Source organism: Schistocerca gregaria, chromosome 8 (genome assembly GCF_023897955.1).
Source record: "Schistocerca gregaria isolate iqSchGreg1 chromosome 8, iqSchGreg1.2, whole genome shotgun sequence".
Taxonomy (NCBI): domain Eukaryota; kingdom Metazoa; phylum Arthropoda; class Insecta; order Orthoptera; family Acrididae; genus Schistocerca; species Schistocerca gregaria.
Window position 1 is genome coordinate 492,681,526 of NC_064927.1, and position 11,471 is coordinate 492,692,996.

Below are 11,471 nucleotides of genomic sequence, written 5' to 3' on the forward strand. Positions count from 1 at the left end.
ATGTGTGTTTCATGAAAACAACATTAATATTCAAACACAATTTTCAGAAAGAAATTGTTTTCATAATTACAAATAAAATACTAAACTAAAAAGTCTTTATATGATGCAGTGATTCACCAGTATAATATACTTAAGTGAACCCTACATCTGCTAAGCCACTGTGTAAAATATACTCATTCCTTATCCTATGAGAACATAAGAAATCTCTTCAATAAAAAGATGGGCTTCTAACGTAAATGTAGGAAAAAATAGATACTTTGCAAATGATATAATTATACATTGTTATGAATATCTAAAGATGAAGACAAGCTCATTGCCTTCTTTTACTTCCATTGTCATTACAATTGTTCAAAACTAGCCCCACCATTGTTGAGGCATAGGTGTGTACAAACAGGCAACTAGTACTTCTCCAGAGAATATGGTTGCTATGACTGCAGCACATACCATTTCAGGTTTTTGCAAAAGCTCTTTCAGGTTTTCTATATTACTTAAAAATCTTTAGGTCCACCCCCCTACACCACCTGTTGCCCCCAGTTGTATAAGGCTTGCTCAGGCAGGGCTCTGTCTGGGTCGACAGTTGCTTCGTAGCTTCTCATGCGATCCATATGGAAAGGTCTCATCAAACAACTACCTACACCCACTCATCAGAGAGAGCTCAGTTGGTCAGTCCTCCTGAGAAATCGTCAGACTCGTAGTAACAGGACATTAGTGTGCCTTAACCCTTTTATGGTAATCAAGAGAACAGGGGGAACCTTTGAGAAGGCCTCCTCTTTCTATATTCACAAGGCATTGGAGGGTATTGCTGGGTCCAGTGCTCACAATGGGGGACAATATTTTATGTTTTCAGGCAACTGTGTGCTTTTTGGGTTTATTATTTGACTCAAAGTTAACTTGGCTCCCATACCTGGAAGACCTGTGAATGAAGGGCTTCCAGCCATTGAATATTTTGAAATGCCTTAGCAGAAAAGCTAGGGAGCTGACAGGTCCCAACTGCTGCATTTTTAGAGGGTATTTCTTTGATCACATCTAGATTATGGCAGCGTGGTCTATGGATCAGACCGTATTTCCTACCTAATGATGTTAGATGCTGTCCACCATAAGGGCATTCAGATATCGACTGGAAGCTTTCGGACCAGTCCAGTTCAGAGTCTGTGTGCAGAGGCTGGTGGATCACCACTCTGGATTTGGTGACGTGTCCTTTTGGCTGAACAGGCATTGAAAATCTCAGCATCACCTCAGTCATTGGCATTTAGTGCAGTGGTCCAACCCAACTTTGAACAGCTGTTCAGGAGACGGCCTCCTGTGACCAAGCGATTCAGGATACATGCTGCTGACTATCTCAATGATCTGGGTCTATCAGACCTCCGAATACACAGCCAGGGATGGAATGCTTTGCTGCCTCGGTGCCCTCAGAGGTCCAAACTGATTTTAAGCGTGACATGGTACAAGAAAACTTGTACTTCAGATTACATTTTTAAAACTGTGTTTTCTTCATTTTAAGTACGTACCACAGTTTCATCATTGTTGATACAGATGTATCCCAGCAAGAGAATGTCCTCGGTTTTTCCACTGTTTCCCTTGATAGGGTTTTCAAAGTGTCTCTTCCAGAACAATTTACAAATTTTGGTGTGGAGTTATATGGCATTATGATGGCATTCTTGCCTGTTCTGACTCTCTTAGCGCACCACAACTATTTCACCAAATGTATCCAGTAGACCAGTTGATTCAGCTCATCCATGATTCCTTACAGTGGCTCCATCACCTTGGCAAGGAGGTGATCTTTTACTTGATACCTGACCACATCGGGATATAGGGAACGATAAGGCTGACAAAGCGCCCAAGGAAGCATGTCGGGATGGTGTTGCTTGCCAATGTCCCATCCTATTGCACGCTGTCATCACACTTTTTGACAGACGCATTATGTGCCAGTCGGAGAATAAATGGTTGAGGGTGACAGAAAACAAACTGCAGTCCCTCAGGTTGACCACACAGGCATGGTCGACCTCATGTCAGCCTCACTGCTAGAAGGTGGTTCTGCTTACCAGGCTGCGAATCAGACATAGCCCTTTAACACATGGCTTCCACCTCTGACAGGAGGATCCATCACTCTATGTGATTTGTGGTGTCCCACTTTCAGTTCAGCATATTTTGGCAGCATGTTTCTTATATACTGATGTCAGGGCAGCCCTCAGTCTCGATGGAGATCTGCCCACCATCCTCACCGATACTGATTCCGTTGTTACAAGAGTGTTGACATTTTGTGAACTGATATCTCCGTCTCTAAATTGGTGGCAAGGGGAGACAGACTTAAATCCATTATAAACAGCACAACATGTGATGACAGCCTTTGTCCCTGCCATGAGATCGGATTGTTGACTGATGACCATGCTGAAGAGTGGAACATGAAGCAAATGACTAGTAGTGGCACAGGGTCCCTCTGCCCCACACCATACAGCGGCACGCAGAGTTTCGATGTAGATGTAGATGCAGACGTAGATACTAATAACAGCACCATAGAGCACCCGAAACTCAACAATAACAATAATATATTCAGGAACTAACAGCTATTGAAGCCAGATAAGGCTGTGAGTTACAAACTTCACAAGGCTGCTTCTTGTATTGCTTAAATTTTGTTCACGGTCAGAGCAGTTGATGACAACAATAACAGACAGTGTGAGGATGTGGTGCACCAAATGTGCAATCAATTCTGAGCTGGCAGGTTTCAAGTGTGATTAGGTTACTGTGTTTACATGCGGTCACAGTGTGAGACAGTGATTCAGCCTGCTGCTAACAGCCATGTAAAAACGGCTCGAGTTTAGTAGGGTAAATCTTTAGGATTATCCACGCGATCTCATGTCTTTCCACATGGTATTGTGATTTATGTTTACAATTAATTTGTGTCATCACCGTGTGGTACATAGTGGAACAGATTCAATAGAGGAAGCTGCATTGAATCCAAGTCTAACACTTGCACAAAGTATGTTTCCCCACCGTGTGTCTTGCACTTACACAAATCTGTGAATCACTAGAGTGTGACGTTCTTGTAAGCACATCTTTATGTCAGTCGAACACAAAATGTGCTTTCGGGACTTTATTAACCTCTGCCCACAGTAAAGAAACTGACTGTTAAAATTTTACCAGTAAATTGTCGAAGTATTCATAACAAAGTTGCTGAATTTACTGCCCCCAGGAAAGTTCTTGTGCTCAAATTATTCTCAGGACTCAGAGCTGACTGAAACCTGAAGCAGAAAGCTCTGATATACACTGCGAGCCACGGAACATATATCAGAAAGACAGACTATAGACCATAGGAAAGTGAGTGTTCATTGCAGTTCACAAAAATATTCCCTGTATTGAGATCGAAATGGAGTGTGAGAGTGAAGTTATCTGGGTGTGTATAACAGGTCTAGGTGAAACCAAGTAAATCATTGGATGTTTTTACCGGCTGCCTGATTCTGCTGTGACAGTTTCAGAGCCATTCAAAGAATGTCTATGGTCAATAGTGCATAAATACTCAGATCATGCATTACTGATTGGAGGTGACTTCAACCTACTGCGCATAGAGTGGGATGTCTATGGATTCACTGCAGGTGGTACTGACAGACAGTGGCATGAGGTACTTTTGAACACATTTTCTGGAAACTGTCTTGAGAGATAGTTCAGCAGCCCACACACACAATGGAAATATCTTATACCTTGTATCTAAAAATAGGCCAGACATCATTGACAGTGTACTACAGAAATGGGGTTTAGTGATCGTGATGTTGTTATAGCAACTACAGCTATAAAATTTAATAAATCAGTTAAGAAGACTAGGAGAGTGTTTCTGATAGAAAAAGCAGATAAGCAGTTGATAGCATCTCACTTAAACAGTGGACAGGTATCACTTACTTCCAGTAAGTTTGATGTAGAGGAATTATGGGCAAAGCTTAAGCATATTTGTCTGGAGAATTATGTGCCTAGTAAGTGGATTAAGGACAGAAAAGACCCACCACAGCTTAGTAACAAGATTCGGACACTGCTGAGGAAGCAGAGACTGTTACACTCCCGGTTCAAAAGAGAAGACACAAATGACGACAAGCAAAGGTTGCACAAGATTTTGTATGTAGGACATCTGCAACTGAGACATACGATAATTAATTTAGATAGATCCACTTCAGTTGTACTAATATTTACTAAAAATACGACCTGCTTTGGGATTTTAAAATCCGATCATCTGGTGTATGAAATTATTGTATTTGGTAGCACATTGGAGTTGTGGCTTAAATAAGTTTTAGTACAACGAAGCATACCTGTCTAAATCGATCATCAGTGTGTGTGTGTGTGGGGGGGGGGGGGGGGGGGGGGGTACATGAAGCATACAACTACACTACCAGTGTCATACCGTAGCTAAAGATCTGGCAGAGAACGTGAGAAAATTCTGGTCCTATGTGGGTCTAAGGCTAACATCCAGTCACTTGTTGACCAGTCGGTGACAATTGGAGCTAGCAAAATGAAAGCCAAATTTTAAAATTTTATGTTGTAGAAATTGTTCAAGCAAGAGTCGTACAAACATACCGTTGTTTGACCATAGAACAGCCTCCCATATGGATGGCGTAGTGATAAGCTTTCCTTGTGTAGAGAAACAACTGACGGAGTTGAAAACAAATAAGTCACCGAGACCAGATGGAATCCCAGTTTGGTTTTTCAAAGGGTACTCTATGGCATTGGTGCATTACTTAGCTTTCATTCATAACAAATCTCTCAACCAGCACAAAGTCCCAAGTACTTGAAAAAAGTGCAGTTGACTTCAGTGTATAAGAAGGACAAAAAAACCGATGCGAAAAATTACAGATCAATATCCCTAACATTGGTTTGCTCTAGAATCCTTGAACAAATTCTCAGTTTGAACATAATAAATTTTCTGAACCAAAAGGCTTATGTCTATGAATATGCATGGTTTCAGAAAGTTCTGCTAGTGCAAACATCAGCTTACCTGTTGGTCACATGAAATACTGCAAACTATAGATGAAGGGCAACAGGCAGATTCCATATTTCTAGATTTATTGAGATAGTTTGACACGGTGTCCCATTGCAAGCTGTTAAAGAAAGTATGAGCATATGGAATAAGTTCACAAATATGTGAGGGGCTTGATGACTTCTTAAGTTATAGAACCCAGTGTGTTTCCTTGATGGCGAGTGTTCGTGCCACAGGGAAGTGTGGTAATATTGCTATTATTCTCTCTATGTATAAAAAACATTTGGCAGATAGGCTAGGCAGCAAATTGTGGTTGTTTGCTGATGATGATATGGCGGATGGTAAGGTGTCAAAGTTGAGTCAGTGTCGGAGGATAGAAAATGACTTGGACAAAATGTTTAGTTGTGATGAACAGCAACTGTCTCTAGATGTAGAAAAAGGTAAGTTAATGCAGATGAGTAGGAAAAACAACCCCATAATGTTCAGACACAGCATTAGTACTGTCCTGCTTGACACAGTCACATGGTTTAAATATCTGGGTGTAACACTGCAAAACAATATGAAATGTAATGAGCATGTGAGAATTGTGGTAGGGAAGGAGGCGAACGGTCGACTTCAATTTATTGGGAGAATTCTAGGAAAGTGTGGTTCATCTGTAAAAGAGACTGCATATAGAATATTTGTGCAACTTGTGCTTGAGTACTGCTTAAGTGTTTGGGATCTGTACCATGTCGAATTAAAAGAAGACATCAAAGCAATTCAGAGGTGGGCTGCTAGATTTGTTACTGGTTGGTTTGAACAATGCACAAGTGTTACAGAGGTGCTTCAGGAACTCAAATGTGAATCTCTGGAGGGAAGGTGACATTCTCTTTGAGAAACACTATTGAGAAAATTTAGAGAACCAGCATTTGAAGCTGACTACAGAACGATTCTGTTGCCTCTAATACACATTGTGGGTAAGACCATGAAGCTAAGATACAAGAAATTATGGCTCATAGAGAGGCTTATAGACAGTCATATTTCCCTTGTTCTATTTACGAGTGGAACAGAAAAGGAAATGGCTAGTAGTGGTACCATGTATCCTCGAACACATGCCACAAGATGGATTGCAGAGTATTGATGTAGATGTAGATGTTAAGAGAACATCTGCATGATAAATATTGGAGGAATTGTGTTTTTCTGAACAGTTAAAAAGTCCTGTCCAGTGCGAACTGGTCAGTGATCTACACCCCAGTGACCACTTTCTCATCTGGCCCCATCTAACAGGAACAGCTGTGCCTTAAATTAAAGTTAGACTGTCTTGGTGGTAAACGGTTGCAGGCCAAGCTGAATAAATGACTAGTTTTCAACTTCATAACAGTTTTCAGGAGCATTGGGACACTTTAAAAAATGTGATGTACCATTCTGCTGATAACCCAGTACTAGCAGCGTCTACTGACTATCCCCCCCCCCCCCCCCCTCTCTCTCTCCTCTCTCTCTCTCTCTCTCTCTCTCTCTCTCTCTCTCTCTCTCTATCTATCTATCTATCTATCTATCTATCTCCCCCCCCTCCCTCTTTTAATATAATCAATTTACCAGGAATTGGTGTTTTATATTGATTTTATCTGCAGCAGGTGTTCCCACACTCCTCTTCTGACAGAACACTTTTAGAATCCTGGTACTTTGATGGAATACCTTGTTTATTTCAAGGTTAATGAATTTTTTAAAAAAATAAGATAAGTTTGTTAACGTTATGGCTCTGAATTCGAATATGTCACTCATTTTGCTAGATTGGATCTATTTATTATGGTAACATGCAATATGTAGATATTCAACATTCAAAATATTAATTGACACACATTGTGTACACAGTCAAATGAAAATTAGAAAAAAAAAACATATGAAAAGGACCACAAAAATGCAGTTTCATTGTGGATTCAGCATGTAATAGAAGAAGGAGAAGAAGAAGAAGAAGAAGAAGAAGAAAAAAGGAAAGAACAGAGTCTTTTAAAGACATTACAATTAGCATTTGGAAAAACTCTGATTGTGTGATTTTCTCTTGTGTATGCGGGATCCTGACCTTCAAAGCAGCAGTGTTAGCAACTGGCTCTCCTTGAAATTGTGAGACACAAGAGGGTGTCTCAAATTACTACCACATCCCATAATCTCACCTTCTCCTATGAAACGTGTAACATATAAGATATTAAATTTCTACATAAGCAATCACAAAATATAAAATGAACAGGCATACAGAATTATGGAATTCACAACCAGTTTACTGACAATTTAACAATTAAATGCTGCACGTATGAAACAGCGTGTATCTAAGAAACTAAAGCCCATTGGGAAAATCCTTTTTCAGGTTCAGCATACCCAGTATACGTTCAAATATCGCAGGCAACAAGAAAACATTTTTGTTGTAGAGCTGTGTAATTAATAACACAGAAATAATAAAGTTTTTAAAAATAATAAAAAAAGAAACATCACACTCTGTTAATAGTTTTTTATGGAGCTGTTATTCACTGCCTGCTGAACACTAGTATTCCGTGAAACACAGTTTTTGAAAAACTGACCTAGAAGTCTGTTTTGAAAGTACAGCAAGTGGCCATGTGTATCTGAAAATACTATTCACACCATCATAGCTTTCATTGTATTATTATGAGAAATAATTGGCTGGGGACAAATGAGCACATCCGAGAAGATACTGAACAATTAGATTACCAGTGAGATCTACAGAGCTGTCTTAATGTTGAGACTCTGGACCAGAAGAATAATAGGGCTCTATTTCCCCTCTGTTCAGTGGCTTTAATGTCACTAGAATTCTGCAAGTGATGACCCTAAAGATGATGGTGGTGGTGATTTTAGGTGATGGGTGCTCAATATCGTGGTCATTAGCACCCTGACGAAAAGTAAGCAGGTCAATCTCATGGGTGGAGACAAAGGCTGTTTCCGCATGTGGTGCTGTTTATAATGGATTTAAGTCTGCCTCCCTTCCCCACCAATTTAGGGATGAGGCCTAACAGTTTACAAAATGTCAACACTCTTGTAACACTGGAGTCAGTATTGGCAAGGGTGGTGGGTAGATCTCTATTGAGACTGAGGGCTGCCCTGATATCAGTATATAAGAAACACACTGTCAAAATATGCTGAACTGATAGTGGCACACCAAAAACCACATAGAGTGATGGATCCTCCTGTCAGAGGTGGAAGCCATGTGTCAAAGGGCTACATCCGATTCGCAGCCTGGTAAGCAGAACCACCTTCTAGCAGTGAGGCTGGCATGAGGTCGACCATGCCTGTGTGGTCAACCTGAGGGGCTGCAGTTTGTTTTCTGCCACCCTCAACCATTCATTCTCCCACTGACACATAATATGTCTGTCAAAAAGTGTGATGATGGCATGCAATAGGACAGGACATTGACGGACGACACCATCCCGACACGCTTCCTTGGGTGCTTCGTCAGTCGTGTTGTTCCCTATATCCCGATGTGGCCAGGTACCCAGCAAAAGATCACCTCCTTGCCACAGTGTTGGTGCCACTGTAAGGAGTCATGGATGGGCTGAATCAACTGGTCTACTGGATACATTTGGTGAAGTAGCTGTAGTGCACTAAGAGAGTCGGAACAGATGAGGAACCTTGTACAGTGATGTCTGTGAATCCTCTCCAGTGCCATCATTATGACATATAACTGCGCATCACGGTTTGTAAATTGTTCCAGAAGACTTACTTTGAAAACCCTATCAGGGAAAACAGCGGAACAATCGAGGACTTTCTCTTGCTGGGATCCATCTACATAAACAATGATGAGACTGTGTATGTACTTAAAAATAGGAGATAACAAAGCTGTAAAAATCTAATCTAAAGTACAAGTTTTCTTGTACCGTGTCAAGCATAAAATCACTTTGTGCGTCTGAAGAGCGAGGGAAGAACGACTGCCTATATGCCTCCATACAAGCCCTAATTTCTCATTTATCATCTTTGTGGCTCTTACGCACAATGTATGTTGGCAGCAGTAGACTCATTCAGCAGTCACCTTCAAATACTGGTTCTCTAAATTTTCGCAGTAGCATTCCTCAAAAGGAACATCGCTTTTCCACCAGTGATCCACATTTGAGTTCCTGAAGCATCTCCGTAACACTTATGTGTTGTTTGAACCTACAGATAACAAATCCAGCAGCCCGTCTCCTGAATTGCTTTGGAGTCCTCCTTCAGTCCGACCTGGTATGGATCCCAAACACTCCAGAATATTCAAAAATAGGTTGCATCAGTGTCCTATATGTGGTCTCCTTCACAGAAGTCAATCATTTGCCTTCCCGTCCGCAGTCTCACATGCTCATTCCATTTCATATCAATTTGCAATGTCACACCCAGACATTTAAATGACGTGATTGTGTCGAACAATACACTCGTAATGATGAATCTGAACATTATGGTTTTTACCCCTCTACCCTTTCAATAACAAAACAGATCAGTTAAAAAATGATTATTTTTAATATATTGAGACCCATAACAATTAGTAAACCAATTTTAAAAGACATAAAGTCAACTTGTAATATCTCACATTAGCCTGCCCAGGTAGCTGTGCGGTCTAATGCACGGCTTTCTGGAGTGGGAAGGAGCTCCTGGTCCCCGGCACAAATCCACCCAGCAGACTTGCGTCGAGGTCTGGTGAGCCGGCCAGTCTATGGATGGTTCTTAGGCAGTTTTACGTCTGCCTTGGCAAATGCAGGATGGTTCCCCTGATTCCACCTCAGCTACACTATGTCGGCAATTGCTGTGCAAACAAGTTCTCCATGTATGCATACACCACCATTACTCTATCACGCAAACAGAGGGGTTTCACTCATCTGGAATGAGACTTTCTCTTTGGGGGGGGGTGTCTACTGTGGGCCGAACCACACACCACACAATAACCTTGAAAGAATAGTTTGGTGTGGGACAGCGGAAGGGTGAAGTGGACTGCGGTAGTCATTGTAGGGTTGTGGACCACTGTGGCTACAGTGGGGATGGAGCCCCTCTGTCATTTCTAGGACCCCGGTTAACACACAATACAATACAATACATCACATTTGATACTAGTGGTTTCATCGGTTAAAAGAAAGAGCAACCAAGCAACTCATTTGATGGTGCTCTGCCAGAAAACTCCATACTGTTAAAATATGGCGCATTGTGATGGTAACTCCTGGAAACAGCCACTCAAGAAGCAATTCATAACATAGCAGGCAGGTATGCATTAAGAGGTAGTGCTCTTTAAGAACTGGAACAAGAACTACTTTACATCATCTACGTGACAGGAAGGAGATACACCATTGTTCAATTGCAGTTGAATCATTTGAAGTTTATCGTATTTCACTTCCAGGCACTTTTTTCCCCCCTCACTAAAAGCAAAGAGATATCACATAACATCGCTATATCTTCCTAATCAGACCTATTTGGTTGCTCTGAAGACCCCAATACAAGATGGTCAGCTGGACAGTCTGTATGTAGGTAACTGAGAAAGTCAGATCTGATAATAAGTGGTTGGGGTGCTTCCTTCAAAAAGCCAGGACAATCCACCCCGTTTCCCACACCCATATCCTACTGAAGTGTATGCTCCTTTTTTATTGATCTCAATGCTGACAGGATGTTAAACCCTAATTTTACTTTGTTTGTTTTTGTAGCCTAAACCTATCTGATCTAGTTTTGTTCAAAACTTTTTGCCTACCGCTGTCAGTTAAACTGCTTTATTATAAATGTTGTAAACAAATCTTTAAAAGCAATACATTCAAAAGTAATTGTACCTAAAGATGAGTTATGAATCGTGATTGTCATTTACCAATATTATGTGGAGGAAAGTTGCTACTCACCATATAGTGGAGATGCTGAGTCACAGACAGGCACAACAAAAATACCTCACAATTATAGCTTTCAGCCATTGGCCTTCGTCAACACACACTCAACTAAATTGTCATTTAGCTATCTTAAAGTGGTATAAAAAACTGAATAAATAGGGTAACAAAATTTTATGATGATGGCAACAGGGTGCAGAACAGAACATTAGTCCGAATATTTTTTTAAAAAATCATGTATTTATGGAAAGACAAACTGTTGTATGATGCATATCCAGAAAGAAAGAACCATTTTGGAAAAAAACCTTTTGCAACATTTTTTTCAAACCACAATTTATTTTTGCAAGAAAGAGTGCTTCTTAAACTATTTTTCTGTAAAGTTGTCACCATTGTTCAGACATCTGAGATGGTGCGAAAACAACTTTTCCATTCCTGCACCACAGAAAGATGCTGCCAGTGAAGACAGCCACTGCTGAGCACTGTTTTTCGCTGTCAAAGTTCCTTCTTCTAAAAGCGTGCTTCAAGTTGGAGAACAGGTTGTAGCCACGGCTCTATGGCAGGTGACTGAAATGCTCCCCATCGAAATGTCAAATTTTGAGTGAGACAAGTAGAATGGGGATGTAGGTTGTCATGGAGCAAAACAATGCTTCGACTGAGCATTTCACTACTTTTGTTTTGAATTGCGCAACGAATATTTCTCAATGTTT